Below are 21232 nucleotides of genomic sequence, written 5' to 3'. Positions count from 1 at the left end.
TTCAAATCTGTTATTATGTATCTCAAGAATCTTTGATTTGATCAACAGTATCTTTTATTTCCATAAGATCTGCTATTTTTTAATTTACTCTTCCAAATTCTTCTTTATGCTCTTTTAGCATCTTCTTCATGTCTTTATATCCTGAGCCATGTTTTTGATGTTTGTGAGTACTTCTTTGATTAATTGCTCCAAGTCTGTGTCTCCTCTGGCTTTTTAATTTGGACATTTGGGTTATCCCATACCTTCTGGTTTCTTCATGTTTTATAATTTTCTGTTGTTTTTGGCCTCTTGGCATTTGCTTATCTTGATACGGTTCTCTTAGGTTATGCAGATGTATTTGAACATTTATCTATAATTTGACTGAGTTACACCTTGTGGAGTGCACTTCCCCTGACCTACAAGCAGATGGGGCTCCTGAGCCACCTCTTACCCTCAAGCCAGTTCTCCCCACCTTTGTCTATGCACTGAATGGGGGTCCAAACCATGTGGAGGTCCAATCAGTGCACCAGTTGTCTGTGTGCACTGGGGACCGTGAGCCCTGTGTGTGGGGAGCATGCCCTCTGCAGTTTGGCAGAGAGTCCGCTCCAGGGCACAGTGGTCCCGGCTGTTCCAGGGCTATGAGTGGAGTACTCTGGGGCTGCAGAGCTGTGCGCTTCACCTTCTGGCTCAAATGCCCCACAGTACCTCTCTGCCAGGTGCCCATGATTCCCTAGGATTGGGGGAGGGCTCCTAGCACTTCTGTGGGGCATCCCTGCCTCTAGGCTATGCACAGTGCGGGCTTCTGTGGAGAAACATGTCACCTGCCTGCCAAATCCCGGATTCCCTCAAGAAAGCTCTTGGCCATGGGACTGTGAAGTGTTGTCTCCCAGCCACTGCAAAGATGGCTGCATGGGGCATGGAAAGCTATCCCCTTTGGCGATTGTCTGCCTGCTCCAATGACCAGTCCCTGGCATGGGGACTCTTGGCCGTGGGTCTGTGAAGGGTTATCATCCACGCCAGGTACTGAGGAGGGTGCCCGGGGTTTGGAAGGCTGCTCCCTTCCTGCCATCAGCTGGCTCCAGCCGCCTGTTCCCCTGCAGCGTTCTGGAGTTCTGGGCCAAACACTCACCCATCTCTAAATGCAGCCTCTCAGTTTCTCCAAGGAGACGCTCATTGTGGGTTAGAAGTCCCTGCCCAGCTGGTGGAACCCTGGAACTGTTGTTCTGGAGCACTTGCTGTCCTTTATCTAGTGTTCTTCATGGTGAATTTTGTTCTCTTTCTCCTAATCTGCCATCCCTCTACCCAAGGTCTTATAGCTAGTAAATTTCACAGTTTGCATTTGAAATCAAACTTTCTGACCCATGCTCTAAATCAGAGGTCAGCAAACTGTAGCCTACAGGCCAAATCCAGTCCATTGCCTGTTTTTGCATGGCCTGCAAGCTAAAAATGGTTTCTACATTTTTAATTAGGTGGAAAAAATGAAAAGAAGAATAGTATTTTATGAGATAAAACCTGTACAAAATTCAGATTTCAGAGTCCATAAAATTTTATTGGAACACAGCTACACTATATTGCCTATGGCTGCTTTCATTCTCCAATGGCAGTTGAGTAGTTGTGAGAGACTGTGTGACCACGAAGCCTAAGATACTTACTATCTGGCTCTTTATAGAAAGTTTGCTGATCCCTGCTCTAAATTAATGTACTGTGCTACCTCACAGTGTTTTTGTTTTATAAAATAACACAAACAAGAACATTTGTTAATAGCAATACTTGTATTTATGTGTTATTTATCTTTTGAAAAGTTGATTTTCATTCTTGTAACATGTCCTCACATCAACCCTGAAATAAAGCTTCAGAAGGTTAAGTTTGGTGCTTTCTCTCCTATAGGTAGGAAACTTAGTTGTGGGAAGATTGGAGTGGGCTGTGATATTAGAGTCTGACACTATTGCCTTTATGGTATCTTTTAATGACCCCTGTTCTCTTATGAAATTTGCCCTCTACTTCTGTCCTAGATACCCGTTTGCTTGGAGCTTGGGTTTGAGGCCACTCCATAAATGAGACAGTTTAGACAAATTGAAAGAGCAAGGTAACACCTGCTCTTTCCTTAACCCTCTGTACCTCTGCAACAGTGTCTGAAATTCCCTGTCTTGGCAAGCTTCACCTAATTTTGAGCACACTGCCAGCATAGTGCTTCAGGAGGCTTGGATTTGATTGCAGATAAGTAAGCACTCACCATCAAAGGAAACAGGGCCTTTTTCATTTTCATTTCCATAAAGGGATGCCATTGTATTGTCAGGCTCTGTGGAAAGTCTTTGATCTAACAGTAAATTTTGAATGCTTTTTCAGGTTTTCACCTGTGCATTATTCATGGGACATGAGATTTCTACCTTTCTATTCCTGATCTTTTCCTGGGCTGGGGATGCCTTCTCACCAAATAAATTACTGAAGCTTTCCTTGTAACCTTGGTTATACCACTAAGATAGGAAGGGAGGGTGGAGTCTTAACTGTTCTAGGTATGACCTCAAGGGATGCTGCTTTGTGTTATTCATTCCACTTCTCTGGCTCTGGGACATAACTGTCTGAGACCATATTTCTTACGTCGTTGAGGTTTATGCTTTCAGGAAAGAAGTTATTTAGATTTTGAAAGTCTTGAATGCTAGCATCTTCTCTTTGATCCCATATAGTGAATTTATTTAATCATACCTACAAAATTGATTATGCCCAGATTTAGGCTCAGGCCCAGCAAAAGCATGATGCTTTCTTAAGAGAGGTCAACTAGGTTTTTGCTCATAGTCAGTATGTCTTTAGCTAATAACAGTGCTGAGGTCAGAGCAATGTAGAAAAACATTTCTCTGTCCCAGGGTTCAGATGACTCAGGGATGCAGCTCAAATACCTTCAAGGATGGTCTACACAAGTGTATACATTTGTCAGCCTCAATGAAATTATGCTTAAGGTTTGTGCCTTTCAATGTATGCAAATTTTACTTCTACAGAAAAAGAATGTAGACAATTATTGAACTCTAGTTACTAAAATCCATGGTAGAGAATTTGGGTACTAAAAGTTGTGTGGGTATAAGGATGTTTACTGTGAAATTATTTAAATTTTTTTGTGTAGTTAAACATCTTCTTAGGAAATATTTGGAAAAAAATGCCTAAAGGTGATGAGCAGGAAGTGTGAATTAACAAAGTAGACCAGATATAATGCAATAGGGGGGTGGTAGGCTGGGGTCAGCTGGGATACTCACACTTCCCTTAAGAAGGTAGCTGCTACTCAACCCCAATTGGTTGTTACTTTGTGGGACTCTGGCCCCAGTGTTGCCAGATAACTCTAATTTTTTCAAAATCTCAAATATGGATTTGCGAATGTGAGAAATCTTTATTTTTAAAACATCACATGGACCAAACAAAATGCTTCTAATTTACCAACTATTTTTCTATCTTAAAGGTATCAATTTTAGAGAAAAAATTTTAAGTGTCTTTTTGAGCTTTAAAATCACCATTGTTATCATTACCATGTGACTTTAAAGAGATTTCAGCTGTAGCTGAGACCTTAAACTGTAACTCGATTCCCCTGTTCTATGGCTGCTGTACAATAGTGCTTGCCAGGATCATGCCACAGTATTCATGACTCGGACTTAACCAGGCTTTGCTCTAGGGCAGGGAACAGCTGTGAGGTAGAGCCATTTGACAGTGATATCCCAGGGCTTACTTTAGGATTATTTAATATGGAAAAGGCATGCTAGTTTGCTGCTCACTTCTAGTTCCTGGATGCAAGTCATTTAGGCTTTAAGAGAAATTAGCACTAGATGGGAATCAGAAATGGAAAAGACTTCTACGACTTCCTTATTCCCTGTTTTGGCTAAGTGTTGTCACAGTCCACAGGGTCCTAAGCTCTTAAAAATCTTGGTGTTACCTTCTCTCGCCACTGGCATTCTAGTCAGTCACCCTATCTGTCCATTCTACCTCAGGAGTGCTTCTCAAGCCTGTCTCCTCCTTAACGTCTTTACTGCCAATATGTTAATTCAAGACCTTTTCTAGCCATGATTACAATTTCCTAAGTGGTGTCTCTGTTAGAAGGTTTTCCTGCCTGCAGTTCAATCTTCATTCTCTGGTACTCATTCTAAGATACAGATCTGATAGTATCATTCCCTGGTTTAAAAACCTCAACACTTCTCTGTTGCCTCCAGAATAAAGGTTAAATAAACCATTTATCAGGGAAACTGGGACCTTTACAGCTGCCATCCTACCCTACCAACCTCTCTTCCTTCCATTCCCCATTAGCCTAAAAAGTAAAATTCAGCCTTCAGTTTTTTATGCATGCCTCCACCCCCATCTGAGTTTAGGCATGCCAAACTTCTCACCGTTCTAAAAACCTAGCATTCTTTCCTCTCCTCCAGACTTTTGCATATGCTCTTCCCCTTGCTTCAGACTCTCTTCATCACTGCTTTTTCAGCTAGCTAACTCCTTCCTATCCTTTATAACTCAGGTGAATAATATCCCTTCTGGGAAGTGTTCCTGGTTACCCCCAGAAGTCACTTCTTACTCTGTACTATGACACTTTGCACCTTTCTCTCATTTTATATTAGTGTATGATTCCTGTTTTATCACTTATATATTTCTTTCTACCACTAAATGTCAAAGTCTTAGTCATTTTTTATTTCCTGCATCTCTCCCTAAGGTATGTCTGGCATAGTGTAAGTCTTCAGTAGATGTTTGTTACATGAATAAATGGAAAAGTACTTTACAGTTAGGGAACACTGATTACTGAGACACATGCTTAGCCTGCTGTTTGGTAATGTGAGTCAGTGTCAGATCCGGAACTTAAATCAGTCTTCTCGGATATTCTGCCCATTCTAGCAATAGGTTGATGCATCCCTCTGCAATCCGTGGCTGTGTTATGGTAAAACCTTGTCTGCAGCCCTTGAACTTCCTTGCCAGCTGTAGGAATCATTCTTCCACTTGTGGCTCATTGTTTTCCCTTCCCTCTAATCCTACCTTTAATTCATTTCTCTTATTAATGAAACTTGACTCTGAACTGTTTGCATCTACTGAAACTTACATAGAGTTTGTACTGTATTTATATTTATTTTAAATATATTATTTTGGCCCTTTCTTATTTGGAAAGGAGTGTCCCTTGCTAACTCTTGGAGATCATACAAGGATAAATAACAATAGCCGCTAGCACGTACATAGAATTTAATAAGTATTTTTACATACACTAGCTCATTTAATCCTTATTATAATCCCATGAAATAGGTACTATTATTGGTATAATAATTTTGCAGATGAGGAAACTGAAGCATTTAGAGATAACTTGTCCCAAGAGCAAAAAAACTGCTAATTGGTAAAGCTGGAATTTGAACCCAGGGCGTCTGGTTCCACCATCTGTGCTCTTAACCAATACACCACATCAGGCAGGGTTATAAAACTGCTTTCTCTAGTATCTCCTGCCGTATAGGACTCTACACATGGGGTAGGAGTTGTGGGGGGTGGGGGGTAGGACATGACAATAAGTGATGTGAACTAATATATTATTAACTTTGACTATGCAAAATTCTTGCTGAGAATATGCTGGGAAAATAACTGCCTCTCCTTTAATATCTCCTTTTAGGGATAAAATTTGGTCTCCTGATTTATACTTTCTGAGAATTTAATCTCCCTATAATTTCTTTGTGGCTTTCACTCCTCACCCAGTCAAGGTCCCAGAATTGCTTTCCTTCCATTTCCCAGGCTTACTTGACAGCTGTGGAGTATTGCCCATGTCATAGCTTTCAGGCCGTACTCTTGTGGCTTGTGAAACACTTGTTTATGGGCACAGAGTGATCTAAAGTTAAATAGAAAAATCCTTCTCCATGGGATAGCAATTTACTCTACATGCCAAGTTGGCAGCAAAGTAGAACTTTGGGGGGCTGTGGTTAAGACAGGTAGCCAAGATATGAGAGAGGTTTCTAATCCAGACTCATGCTAATAAACAGAGTGGTTACTACAATACTTTAATGAGATCTTTGTCTTTTGCGTTTAGTCCAGCCAGGAGTGACCAACTCAAAGCAACCAATTGGCCACATTCCTCATATGAAAGTGTTGGAGGGCTAGACTAATATCAGTTCACCCTATATCTGCTAAAGCAAAGCTATTTTTAGGGAGATGGTATCAGGTATTAAAAATATTCCCTGAGCTAAGTGGTATCTTGACCCTGGCCCATGAACTCTGTTGGACACCTCTAAATTGGTAGGTAGAAAGCATTTAGGTGGTTCTGCAACTTTCTGTCAGTAAGTCATTTAACTTTTCTGGGCTTAGTTTCTTTAACAGTGAAATGAAAAATCTTAATGCTTATTGCTCCAGCTACCACATTCTTTCCTTCCTTTACAGATTTGTTGTAACAAACTTTTCCCAAGAAACCTCCCTTGATCAAGTCTAAAGTGAACCATTCCCTTACTTACTGCACCTCAACTCTTACGTGCAGAGTTTGTAAGAAGTTGACTGCAATAAGGACTTTCTTACTTCTTTGTAACTGTCAGAGTAACTAAACTATGTATACTCTGACCTGAAAAAAATTCATACTCAGGATGTTTATCACAATTACTTGGCCTTGTTTATTGTTCCTTAAAATTAGGATTATCAATGAGTAACAAAGTAGAGTTTTGTAATTGAACTATAAAGTATCTGTTTGAAGACGAACCATGGGCTTTGAGAAGATGTGGCTTCTATATTTTGGGCCCTTTCTTCATTTACATTCTCTTTCTTGAATTTTGAAGACCTGGTTTGAGTGAGATCAGACATGCATAGCCTTGTATAAAAGTTGTCAAGGTGTCACAATTTAATGAACTTTTCTTTATTTAGGTGGAAGGAGCATGGGGAATAGAGAAGATTGAGGGCAACATTATTTGAAGGCTAAGGGCTTGGGGCATTTAGAAAAGGACTAGATAGAATTTAGAATACAAATTTTTTTAAACTTTAAATTTTGAAATAATTTCAAACTTACAGGATGGTTGCAAAAATAATACAATACCACTACAGAGAACTCTAATATACCCCCTATCCAGATACACAAATTTACCAACTTTTAACATTTTGCCACATCTCTTATATCATTCTGTCTATCTAATCTTTTTTTTTTTTTTCCTTAACATCTGAGAGTAGTTTGTATACATCATGCTCCTGGAGCACTTAATGATACTTCTGTGTATACAGAATGAACATATTTTGGAAACCTAAATATGTCAATCTGTAGGCAAGCTGATACTTGCTGTTAACTGAAGGGGAGTTGTTTTCTAGTCCCAAATTCTAAACATTTGCAGTCTTGGGGGTAATATGCCAGTTTATTAATAAGCCACTAAGAAAATCTTAGTGTGACACTCCATGGAAAATTCTTTACTTCTTTCTGCTGCCTCTCTTGGCTCTCTTTGTTGAAAGGCTACAGATCTGTGTCCAGAGCCTGCCTGACTACTGAGTACATGATCAGATATAGTTCTCACCATCTGGGAGCCAAACTGTCTCTGCCAGTAGGGTTGTGAGTCTTTCGCAACAGGCCTGATAGTTGCTGGGGTCACCTGTCATGTTGAAGCAGACTGCTATTATGATTCTCACAGTAGTTACATTATTTCGTGATTGGAGTGGAGAGACAGGTACTTGGAGGGATTGACTCAAGCATCGAAACAGTCAGTCTTAACTCCTAACATGTTAACTCTTAGTGATGATCTGCTTACTCATGGTGGCGATTTCCAAATTTACTGAGTCCTTTATCATCTTTAATTTACTTGTAAAATTTCTTTGACACATGATGAGGGTACCTACTTGGAGCAAGGAGACTTTGAGTTTAGAAATGTTGGGTTTCAGAGCAAACTCATCAATCAGGGCTGCCACCTCAATTTCAATTTCATTGTCTGTCAGCCCTCAGCCAGAATACCTTCAGCAAAATGCCTAATATGAGAACCATGTTCAGGTCTTTCAGGGTGTTTGATGTTTGGGTTAAAGGTAGTTTAAAAAAAAAAAAAAAAACCACTTTCTTATGCTCTCTGTTTAATGTAGTTGTCTATTAAAAAGTGATGTAATTAAGTTTTTGGCCACTTTCTATTTGGCGTGCAAGAGGGAATGAAGAATGCACTGCAGTGATTTTCAGTTAATAGCAAGGAGTAGGGAGGTGCAGACCCTCTAGGTTCTGACTCCCTATTTTATGCCAATTGTATTAGTTTCCTGTAGCTGCTATAACAAATTACCACTAAAACTGGCTGGCTTATCCTCTCACAGTTCTGTAGTTCTGAAATCACAGATTTCACGGTTCTGAAATCAAGGTACTGGTAGGGCTACACTCTCTCAAGAGGTTCTAGGGGTGAATCCATTGCTTGTGTCTTCCAGCTTCTGGCGGCTGTCTGATTCTGTTTCAAATCTCCCCCTGCCTTTCTCTTTAAGGACATTTGTCATTGCATTTAGGGCTCACTTAGGTAATCTAGGATGATCTCATATCAAGATCCTTAATTACATCTGCAAAGACTTTTTTTTCCAAATAAGGTAACATTCACAAGATCTGGGGATTAGAACATGGACATTATCTCTTAGGGACTTCAGCTCACTACACTAATGGAAAGGAGCTATGTGGGTGATATAAAATAGATGATAGGTTCCTACATATACCATCCCTGTCCCGCCCCTGGTCTGTACTTGTGGTGCTATATGATTTTGGTGATATCAGTTTGGGAAGCATGGGAAGCCTAGAGAGAAGTCTATGTAATTGAGAATTAACTGAACTTCCAGAAAATGTGACTTTCTGTGCATTTGGTGATTCATTCTTTCATTTAACAACTGTTTATTGAGGGCCTCCTAGGTGCCATGCACTGTTCTATGTTTTTTGGATACTTTAGTATACAAATAGAAAAAGATCCCTGCCCTTGTGGAACTTATAGTCTAGTTTTGCCAACAATGACTTGAGTAATTCATATAGGTGGTTAAGGGATTTGGAGTTTGACTGATAAATGTGTGAATTATGCTCTTTGCTATTATCTCCAAAGTAGAGCCTGAATTATATAAATTTGAGGAGGATAAAGGACAAAATGGTGAAAAGTATGGAATGGACACGTATTACAACCATCATTAATTATCTTCTAACACTTTTTGTCAGCGTGGTCTGTTGAAATCAAGGCAAGCATGGAATGAAAAATCCAAACAAGTAGGTGTTTTGTCACACAAAGCCCAGATTTTAGTGTGTTAAGATGGACTCTGCCCTGGCACCTGGAGCTGGGTTTTGTGGAGAAGAAAATTGTTCTGAGGCTGAAGCAGGTAGTATTAGCAGTATTCTGAGACACGAGAGCAAGGTCAGCTCTTGGAGCAGGCACTTGGTGGTGGTGACAGTTGCAGGCTATTTTGGAAGCTGAGGAGGCTTTGTTTTGTAAGACTTTCTCTGCATCCCAGATTTAACTCTGGCACTGTTCAGCTATCAGTCACTTTTTCCTTTGATTTATAGAGAGCAATATCAGGTACAGTAGAGAGATCACAGTACTCTTTCCATTTTATTGGTAAAATCAAATATTTTTCCTTGGAAATTGCTTATCATTGCAGGGAAATGTGGCATACTGCCTTTAGGAAGCTCTAACTTATTACCTTGCTAAATAGTTCTTCTGGACTAATGATTAAATCATATTTCCTTTTCTTAAGGACCTTAGAACAAGTTCTTACTTTATTAATATTCTGTGTGTCTTCAGGAATGCAAAATAGGAGGAAGTGGACTTGAGCCACAGCAGAAGGAATATGGGTTAAATGCAAAGAATTTCCTCATTGTTCTCATGGGTAACATCAGAAACTTGTTTAGCTCCTTCTCTATTCAAGGAAAGGAAAGAGCTGTTTGTTTGGAAGGTTCAGTACAGTTCTGTGCAGAGGTATGGTGTTGGAGTCCATGGGCCTGGACAGGTTTTACAGATGAGCGAATATGCTCATCTACCATGCTTCAGTCATGAATGAGTCAGCAGCACAGCTGCAGATGGAGTAGGCAGAAGGACATCTAAATTTAGTAGTTATTCACTTGAGGTTTTCAAGGCCCGTTTGTCTCTCCTCCATAGCTTTGGTCATATTCCTTCTTCTAGAGGGAAAAGAAAAAAAGTAGAACGGACAATCCGAGGTATTTCATGAGAGTGAGTGTCATACAGCCCTGTTGATTGGTCTCCCCTACAAGGATGGTTCTCTTCCAGCTGAACCATAGTGCATACTGTTTTATTCACATAACTCCTGAATTTAGGAGGCCATGGGATTCTGAATGTTAGGGAATTTTCTGAAGCCAAACTTACAAACTACCTTTCTTTTCTAAGGTATTGGAGGTAGGGAACAGCAGTAATGGCTGAGGCATAATTACAATTTGTGCTTTTTCCTGGGGAAATTGCAATTTGTTAAACTGTTGCTTAAAAACAACAATTAGGCACTATTCTAAGGACTTATCTCCTTTAATCCTCAGAAAACCCTGTAAGTAGGTAGTATTCCCATGCTAAAGATTTAAATTAGATACCTCGCCCAAGATTGTAGAGCTGCTATGCAAACCCAAGTCAGACAGACTCCAAAGCTGGAGCTTTTTTATGTTATCCTTCATTCAGTGGAGGGAATGATTTAAGCAGTTGGCCTACTTTATTTTCTTTTAGATGCTTTTTTGGAAATTGATGGTCTGTGAAATTATGTTGCAGATTAGGCCACTGTTTTATTGTTCTCTCAAATATCATTACAATGTCATTCCCATAAAAACACTATGTCAAGGATCTGAGATTTATAGACATTACAGAACTGAAAAGGGAATAGAACTGAAGGAGTCATTGGGTGTTATTAAGAAGAGAAAGAAGAATATATGAGGTAAAGAAAGAGAAAAGGTAAATTTTCTTCTGTTTGATACCTGGAATAGCTGGGCTTATTTTAGGTACTCTGGAATTTAGCTGCTGTCATCTTTAAAGGGCAAAGAATGATCTTGAAAATATTGGCTTCCAAAAGTCTGTCTGGCAGTGGTGTGGCCTTTGCAGCTAAGTTTTTTAGGCTGTTCTTCTTTCAGAGCCAAAGTAATTTTGCAACCAAGCAAGAAGCAGATGAACTAACATCTTGGCCCACACAGGTTAAGAGGGCATATTTGACCTCCTTGATATAGGAGTTTATTGTCACATAGGGAGAGAATAAGTGTACTTAGCACAACCTCTAAAACACTTTCTTCTCCTGTGGCTTTAGTACTGTTTTGTAAAGTACTCCCTTCCATTCTTTTACTTAAAAGTCTTCGTTTACAATTTTAGTGAGGTACTCTGCAGTGAGTTGGCTAGACCTTTCCCTATGAGACTGCAGACTGGCAGAGAAGCAACATATGAGCAATGTATGATAAGCATAATTATGGCTTTTTAAATATGATGAATAATTATAAAATATTTTACATAGTAAAGAAGTAAAGAGTTATGGAAAATGCTTGTGGAAGTGCAGAGGTCTAAGAAAATATCATAGAAATTTAAATTCTAGAGCTGCTTGTTGAAAAAGATCATTATGAACACTGGGTATAAAAAGTTATCTGGAGGTGGGGCAAGATGGCAGACTGGTGAGCTGTATGTTTCAGTTACTCCTCCAGGAAAGTAGGTAGAAAGCCAGGAACTGCGTGGACTGGACACCACAGAGCAATCTGTCTTTGTGCATACTTCATACAACACTCATGAAAATGTCGAACTCCTGAGATCAGCGAAATCTGTAAGTTTTTGCGGCCAGGGGACCCGCACCCCTCCCTGCCAGGCTCAGTCCCGTGGCAGGAGGGGCTGTCAGCTCCGGGAAGGAGAAGGGAGAACTGCAGTGGCAGCCCTTATCGGAAACTCATTCTACTGATCCAAACTCCAACCATAGATAGACTGAGACCAGACACCAGAGAATCTGAGAGCAGCCAGCCCAGCAGAGAGGAGACAGGCATAGAAAAAAAAAAAACAACACGAAAAACTCCAAAATAAAAGCAGAGGATTTCTGGAGTTCTGGTGAACACAGAAAGGGGAAGGGCGGAGCTCAGGCCTTGAGGCGCGTATGCAAATCCCGAAGAAAAGCTGATCTCTCCGCCCTGTGGACCTTTCCTTAATGGCCCTGGTTGCTTTGTCTCTTAGCATTTCAATAACCCATTAGATCACTGAGGAGGGCCGTTGTTTTTTTTTTTTTTTTTTTAATCCTTTTATCTTTTTCTAAAACAATTACTCTAAGAAGCCCAATACAGAAAGCTTCAAAGACTTTCAATTTGGGCACGTCAAGTCAAGAGCAGAACTAAGAGAGCTCTGAGACAAAAGGCAATAATCCAGTGGCTGAGAAAATTCACTAAACACCACAACTACCCAAGAAAAGGGGGGTGTCCGCTCACAGCCACCATCCTGGTGGACAGGAAACACTCCTGCCCATCGCAAGCCCCATAGCCCAGAACTGCCAGAGACAACCCAGTGTGACGGAAGTGCTTCAAATAACAGGCACACACCACAAAACTGGGCGTGGACATTAGCCTTCCCTGCAACCTCAGCTGATTGTCCCAGAGTTGGGAAGGTGGAGCAGTGTGAATTAACAAAGCCCCATACAGCCATCATTTGAGCAGACTGGGAGCCTCCCTACACAGCCCAGCAGCCCAGAACTGCCCTGGGGGGACGGCACTCACCTGTGACATAGCACAGTCATCCCTCAACAGAGGACCCGGGGTGCACAGCCTGGAAGAGGGGCCCACTTGCAAGTCTCAGGAGCGATACGCCAATACCAAGGACTTGTGGGTCAGTGGCAGAGACAAACTGTGGCAGGACTGAACTGAAAGATTGGACTATTGCAGCAGCTTTAAAACTCTAGGATCACCAGGGAGATTTGATTGTTAGGGCCACCCCCCCCTCCCCGACTGCCCAGAAACACGCCCCACATACAGGGCGGGCAACACCAACTACACACGCAAGCTTGGTACACCAATTTCGCCCCACAAGACTCACTCCCCCACTCACCAAAAAGGCTAAGCAGGGGAGAACTGGCTTGTGGAGAACAGGTGGCTCGTGGACGCCACCTGCTGGTTAGTTAGAGAAAGTGTACTCCACGAAGCTGTAGATCTGATAAATTAGAGATAAGGACTTCAATAGGTCTACAAACCCTAAAAGAACCCTATCAAGTTCAGCAAATGCCACGAGGCCAAAAACAACAGAAAATTATAAAGCATATGAAAAAACCAGACGATATGGATAACCCAAGCCCAAGCACCCAAATCAGAATACCAGAAGAGACACAGCACCTAGAGCAGCTACTCAAAGAACTAAAGATGAACAATGAGACCATAGTACGGGATATAAAGGAAATCAAGAAGACTCTAGAAGAACATAAAGAAGACATTGCAAGACTAAATAAAAAAATGGATGATCTTATGGAAATTAAAGAAACTGTTGACCAAATTAAAAAGATTCTGGACACTCATAGTACAAGACTAGAGGAAGTTGAACAACGAATCAGTGACCTGGAAGATGACAGAATGGAAAATGAAAGCATAAACGAAAGAATGGGGAAAAAAATTGAAAAAATCGAAATGGACCTCAGGGATATGATAGATAATATGAAACGTCCAAATATAAGACTCATTGGTGTCCCAGAAGGGGAAGAAAAGGGTAAAGGTCTAGGAAGAGTATTCAAAGAAATTGTTGGGCAAAACTTCCCAAATCTTCTAAACAACATAAATACACAAATCATAAATGCTCAGCGAACTCCAAATAGAATAAATCCAAATAAACCCACTCCGAGACATATACTGATCACACTGTCAAACACAGAAGAGAAGGAGCAAGTTCTGAAAGCAGCAAGAGAAAAGCAATTCACCACATACAAAGGAAACAGCATAAGACTAAGTAGTGACTACTCAGCAGCCACCATGGAGGCAAGAAGGCAGTGGCACGATATATTTAAAATTCTGAGTGAGAAAAATTTCCAGCCAAGAATACTTTATCCAGCAAAGCTCTCCTTCAAATTTGAGGGAGAGCTTAAATTTCTCACAGACAAACAAATGCTGAGAGAATTTGCTAACAAGAGACCTGCCCTACTGGAGATACTAAAGGGAGCCCTACAGACAGAGAAACAAAGACAGGACAGAGAGACTTGGAGAAAGGTTCAGTACTAAAGAGATTTGGTATGGGTACAATAAAGGATATTAATAGAGAGAGGGAAAAATATGGCAAACATAAACCAAAGGATAAGATGGCCGATTCAAGAAATGCCTTCACGGTTATAACGTTGAATGTAAATGGATTAAACTCCCCAATTAAAAGATATAGATTCGCAGAATGGATCAAAAAAAATGAACCATCAATATGTTGCATACAAGAGACTCATGTTAGACACAGGGACACAAAGAAACTGAAAGTGAAAGGATGGAAAAAAATATATCATGCAAGCTACAGCCAAAAGAAAGCAGGTGTAGCAATATTAATCTCAGATAAAATAGACTTCAAATGCAGGGATGTTTTGAGAGACAAAGAAGGCCACTACATACTAATAAAAGGGGCAATTCAGCAAGAAGAAATAACAATCGTAAATGTCTATGCACCCAATCAAGGTGCCACAAAATACGTGAGAGAAACACTGGCAAAACTAAAGGAAGCAATTGATGTTTCCACAATAATTGTGGGAGGCTTCAACACATCACTCTCTCCTATAGATAGATCAACCAGACAGAAGACCAGTAAGGAAATTGAAAACCTAAACAATCTGATAAATGAATTAGATTTAACAGACATATACAGGACATTACATCCCAAATCACCAGGATACGCATACTTTTCTAGTGCTCACGGAACTTTCTCCAGAAAAGATCATATGCTGGGACATAAAACAAGCCTCAATAAATTTAAAAAGATTGAAATTATTCAAAGCACATTCTCTGACCACAATGGAATACAATTAGAAGTCAATAACCATCAGAGACTTAGAAAATTCACAAATACCTGGAGGTTAAACAACACACTCCTAAACAATCAGTGGGTTGAAGAAGAAATAGCAAGAGAAATTGCTAAATATATAGAGATGAATGAAAATGAGAATACAACATACCAAAACCTATGGGATACATCAAAAGCAGTGCTAAGGGGGAAATTTATAGCACTAAACGCATATATTAAAAAGGAAGAAAGAGCCAAAATCAAAGAACTAATGGATCAACTGAAGAAGCTAGAAAATGAACAGCAAACCAATCCTAAACCAAGTAGAAGAAAAGAAATAACAAGGATTAAAGCAGAAATAAATGACAGAGAGAACAAAAAAACAATAGAGAGGATAAATACCACTAAAAGTTGGTTCTTTGAGAAGATCAACAAGATTGACAAGCCCCTAGCTAGACTGACAAAATCAAAAAGAGAGAAGACCCATATAAACAAAATAATGAATGAAAAAGGTGACATAACTGCAGATCCTGAAGAAATTAAAAAAATTATAAGAGGATATTATGAACAACTGTATGGCAACAAACTGGACAATGTAGAAGAAATGGACAATTTCCTGGAAACATATGAACAACCTAGACTGACCAGAGAAGAAATAGAAGACCTCAACCAACCCATCACAAGCAAAGAGATCCAATCAGTCATCAAAAATCTTCCCACAAATAAATGCCCAGGGCCAGATGACTTCACAGGGGAATTCTACCAAACTTTCCGGAAAGAACTGACACCAATCTTACTCAAACTCTTTCAAAACATTGAAGATAATGGAACACTACCTAACTCATTTTATGAAGCTAACATCAATCTAATACCAAAACCAGGCAAAGATGCTACAAAAAAGGAAAACTACCGGCCAATCTCCCTAATGAATATAGATGCAAAAATCCTCAACAAAATACTTGCAAATCGAATCCAAAGACACATTAAAAAAATCATACACCATGACCAAGTGGGGTTCATTCCAGGCATGCAAGGATGGTTCAACATAAGAAAATCAATCAATGTATTACAACACATTAACAAGTCAAAAGGGAAAAATCAATTGATCATCTCAATAGATGCTGAAAAAGCATTTGACAAAATCCAACATCCCTTTTTGATAAAAACACTTCAAAAGGTAGGAATTGAAGGAAACTTCCTCAACATGATAAAGAGCATATATGAAAAACCCACAGCCAGCATAGTACTCAATGGTGAGAGACTGAAAGCCTTCCCTCTAAGATCAGGAACAAGACAAGGATGCCCGCTGTCACCACTGTTATTCAACATTGTGCTGGAAGTGCTAGCCAGGGCAATCCGGCAAGACAAAGAAATAAAAGGCATCCAAATTGGAAAAGAAGAAGTAAAAGTGTCATTGTTTGCAGATGATATGATCTTATATCTAGAAAACCCTGAGAAATCGACGATACAGCTACTAGAGCTAATAAACAAATTTAGCAAAGTAGCGGGATACAAGATTAATGCACGTAAGTCAGTAATGTTTCTATATGCTAGAAATGAACAAACTGAAGAGACACTCAAGAAAAAGATACCATTTTCAATAGCAACTAAAAAAATCAAGTACCTAGGAATCAACTTAACCAAAGATGTAAAAGACCTATACAAAGAAAACTACATAACTCTACTAAAAGAAATAGAAGGGGACCTTAAAAGATGGAAAAATATTCCATGTTCATGGATAGGAAGACTAAATGTCATTAAGATGTCAATTCTACCCAAACTCATCTACAGATTCAATGCAATCCCAATCAAAATTCCAACAACCTACTTTGCAGACTTGGAAAAGCTAGTTATCAAATTTATTTGGAAAGGGAAGATGCCTCGAATTGCTAAAGACACTCTAAAAAAGAAAAACGAAGTGGGAGGACTTACACTCCCTGACTTTGAAGCTTATTATAAAGCCACAGTTGCCAAAACAGCATGGTACTGGCACAAAGATAGACATATAGATCAATGGAATCGAATTGAGAATTCAGAGATAGACCCTCAGATCTATGGCCGACTGATCCTTGATAAGGCCCCCAAAGTCACTGAACTGAGCCATAATGGTCTTTTCAACAAATGGGGCTGGGAGAGTTGGATATCCATATCCAAAAGAATGAAAGAGGACCCCTACCTCACCCCCTACACAAAAATTAACTCAAAATGGACCAAAGATCTCAATATAAAAGAAAGTACCATAAAACTCCTAGAAGATAATGTAGGAAAACATCTTCAAGACCTTGTATTAGGTGGCCACTTCCTAGACTTTACACCCAAAGCACAAGCAACAAAAGAGAAAATAGATAAATGGGAACTCCTCAAGCTTAGAAGTTTCTGCACCTCAAAGGAATTTCTCAAAAAGGTAAAGAGGCAGCCAACTCAATGGGAAAAAATTTTTGGAAACCATGTATCTGACAAAAGACTGATATCTTGCATATATAAAGAAATCCTACAACTCAATGACAATAGTACAGTCGGCCCAATTATAAAATGGGCAAAAGATATGAAAAGACAGTTCTCTGAAGAGGAAATACAAATGGCCAAGAAACACATGAAAAAATGTTCAGCTTCACTAGCTATTAGAGAGATGCAAATTAAGACCACAATGAGATACCATCTAACACCGGTTAGAATGGCTGCCATTAAACAAACAGGAAACTACAAATGCTGGAGGGGATGTGGAGAAATTGGAACTCTTATTCATTGTTGGTGGGACTGTATAATGGTTCAGCCACTCTGGAAGTCAGTCTGGCAGTTCCTTAGAAAACTAGATATAGAGATACCATTCGATCCAGCGATTGCACTTCTCGGTATATACCCGGAAGATCGGAAAGCAGTGACACGAACAGATATCTGCACGCCAATGTTCATAGCAGCATTATTCACAATTGCCAAGAGATGGAAACAACCCAAATGTCCTTCAACAGATGAGTGGATAAATAAAATGTGGTATATACACACGATGGAATACTACGCGGCAGTAAGAAGGAACGATCTCGTGAAACATATGACAACATGGATGAACTTTGAAGACATAATGCTGAGCGAAATAAGCCAGGCACAAAAAGAGAAATATTATATGCTACCACTAATGTGAACTTTGAAAAATGTAAAACAAATGGTTTATAATGTAGAATGTAGGGGAACTAGCAGTAGAGAGCAATTAAGGAAGGGGGAACAATAATCCAAGAAGAACAGATAAGCTATTTAACGTTCTGGGGATGCCCAGAAATGACTATGGTCTGTTAATTTCTGATGGATATAGTAGGAACAAGTTCACAGAAATGTTGCTATATTATGTAACTTTCTTGGGGTAAAGTAGGAACATGTTGGAAGTTAAGCAGTTATCTTAGGTTAGTTGTCTTTTTCTTACTCCCTTGTTATGGTCTCTTTGAAATGTTCTTTTATTGTATGTTTGTTTTCTTTTTAACTTTTTTTTTTCATACAGTTGATTTAAAAAAGAAGGGAAAGTTAAAAAAAAAAAAAAAGAAAAACAAGGAAAAAAAAAGATGTAGTGCCCCCTTGAGGAGCCTGTGGAGAATGCAGGGGTATTCGCCTACCCCACCTCCATGGTTGCTGACATGACCACAGACATAGGGGACTGGTGGTTTGATGGGCTGAGCCCTCTACCATAAGTTTTACCCTTGGGAAGACGGTTGCTGCAAAGGAGAGGCTAGGCCTCCCTATATTTGTGCCTAAGAGTCTCCTCCTGAATGCCTCTTTGTTGCTCAGATGTGGCCCTCTCTCTCTGGCTAAGCCAACTTGAAAGGTAAAATCACTGCCCTCCCCCCTACGTGGGATCAGACACCCAGGGGAGTGAATCTCCCTGGCAACGTAGAATATGACTCCCGGGGAGGAATGTAGGCCCAGCATCGTGGGACGGAGAACATCTTCTTGACCAAAAGGGGGATGTGAAAGGAAATGAAATAAGCTTCAGTGGCAGAGAGATTCCAAAACGAGCCGAGAGGTCACTCTGGTGGGCACTCTTACGCACACTTTAGACAACCCTTTTTAGGTTCTAAAGAATTGGGGCAGCTGGTGGTGGATACCTGAAACTATCAAACTACAACCCAGAACCCATGAATCTCGAAGACAGTTGTATAAAAATGTAGCTTATGAGGGGTGACAATGGGATTGGGAAAGCCATAAGGACCACACTCCACTTTGTCTAGTTTATGGATGGATGAGTAGAAAAATAGGGGAAGGAAACAAACAGACAAAGGTACCCAGTGTTCTTTTTTACTTCAATTGCTCTTTTTCACTCTAATTATTATTCTTGTTATTTTTGTGTGTGTGCTAATGAAGGTGTCAGGGATTGATTTAGGTGATGAATGTACAACTATGTAATGGTATTGTAAACAATCGAAAGTACGATTTGTTTTGTATGACTGTGTGGTATGTGAATATATCTCAATAAAATGATGATTAAAAAAAAAAAGTTATCTGGCGTCGAAAGGTCAGGTCAGAAGAATATGTTATATTGCATCAAATCTAGGCTATGTTTAATCTCAATTACTATAAAAAGTAACTAAGTTACTGTAAAAAGAATATCAAATGGTTTGGGAAAAATTAACAGCAATGCTTTTTGTAACCAGGATTACCAATTAAATTTTCGTCTAAATTGAACCTTTTTTCATCCATCCCCTGCCTCTAGCAGGACTGACATGAGGGTTATTTCTGGAGGAGATTCCATATGTTCTTTTGGTAAGATGTGTACTGCTTAAGTCCTGTGGTCACAAATATCCTCTAGAGTTCTAACTTGAATTCTTCCTACAGTAATTTTTTGCTGTTTAAACAGTTGCACATTGTCACCATAAAATATCCCTAGGCATGCTTAAGATAGTGGTTCTCAGGCTGTTTTGATGTCAGGATTTCTTTACACTAAAGAATTATATCAAAAAATTATCCGGGACCCTAAGGAGCTTTTGTTCATATGTGTTAAAATATATTACTGAGAAAAATTTTAAATATGTATTAGTAAATTCATTTAAAATAGCAAAAACTCATTACATGTTAACATAACATTTTAATGAAAAATAATAATATCCTTTCAAAAATAAAAAAAATATTGAGAAGCATGGCATTGTTTTATATTTTGACAAATTGAAGGAATGTCTGCAGTCAATCCGTTGGGATGTATTGTTTTGATAAAATTATATAAAGAAAATCCAGCCCTCACAAAAATATATAATTAGAAAAGGGAGGGGTTTCAATAGCCTTTTCAGACAATTGTGAATATTCTTCTTGGGTACTATACCCAAACTCCAACATGTAGTAGTTTCTTAAAGGTTAGTTGCAAGGTGGAAGCTGTGCAATGGTTTTGGAAACCGTGTCAATGGACTTTTCTTACTCTGTTATATTAAAATCCATTGGGTCTGTCTTTTACTTTGAAGGAATCTTTCTCCCATGCATGATTTTGTCACACCATGCATTTGGTTATTTTGAAAATATGGGTTCCTGGAGTTATGCAGATCTTCTACATATTTACACATTTCATTATACAATAACAACAAATCATGTTAAAATTCCTACTGATCTCCTTAGAAAATTAAGAATTAAGAAGCTGTCATGCTCATTGTGGCAGATATAGTTCCCAAAATTCTAATTTTCATTCAACTTTTATCACTGGCAACAAATACTGGTTATTTTCTTTGAAGTGACAGGCTCACTTTGTTCATTTTCAAGAAAATACCTGCCAGATACCCAATCTGAATAACCACAATTTGTCAGTTGTTCTTTTGAGTAAAAGTGTTCTGTGAGAAAAGTGGCTGGTTTGTCTTGCAACTCAAATAGATGCACAGCGGCTTTTTCCTAGAGTCAACCATCGTACTTTGGTATACAGCAGAATTACTGTATACATTCTTCCTATATTGTCACACAGAATATTCAAAAGATCTGTATTTGAGGATTGAGATAATAAAATTAATGACTTTTGCTTCTTCATCAAGGTCACTCAAGTGAAACCAGTTTTCTTTCTTTCTTTCTTTTTTAAACTGCTAGTGAGTGATGGTAAAGAATACGTGACTGCTAGTAATATTTGATGCCACTGCCTTGATCTGTTTGATGGCACCGGCAGTTTTATACACCGTTGCTTTTTGCGTCATTAGTGCAAATGTCAACACAGTATAAAAGGCAAATAACATCTTAGTATTGTTAAGGAAATTGGTTTAATCTGGATAATTAATTATTTCTCAACTAAAGTTTTAACTTTTTTATTTTTTGGGAAAGGGAGAGGATTAAAAGGCAAGTTTAGAGAAAAGGGGTCTCATTTGTTTCTTGGTCCCTAATTATCCCAAATGTTTTGGAACCATCTAGGCCCAGATATGATTATCTTTATCACTGAGAACCTTTTA

At 39.2% G+C, this 21232-nt stretch overlaps 1 protein-coding gene across 5 annotated transcripts in view; it reads left to right on the top strand.

Annotated features, from left to right (window-relative positions):
- The window catches only part of PPP1R12B (protein phosphatase 1 regulatory subunit 12B), a 264369-nt gene that overhangs the window by 56182 nt on the left and 186955 nt on the right, over positions 1-21232 (top strand). The window lies entirely within an intron of this gene.

The sequence above is a fragment of the Choloepus didactylus genome, chromosome 2, assembly GCF_015220235.1.
Source record: "Choloepus didactylus isolate mChoDid1 chromosome 2, mChoDid1.pri, whole genome shotgun sequence".
Classification (NCBI taxonomy): domain Eukaryota; kingdom Metazoa; phylum Chordata; class Mammalia; order Pilosa; family Megalonychidae; genus Choloepus; species Choloepus didactylus.
Note: the sequence above shows the minus strand (reverse complement) of the source record. Positions and strands in the feature narration are given on the sequence as shown.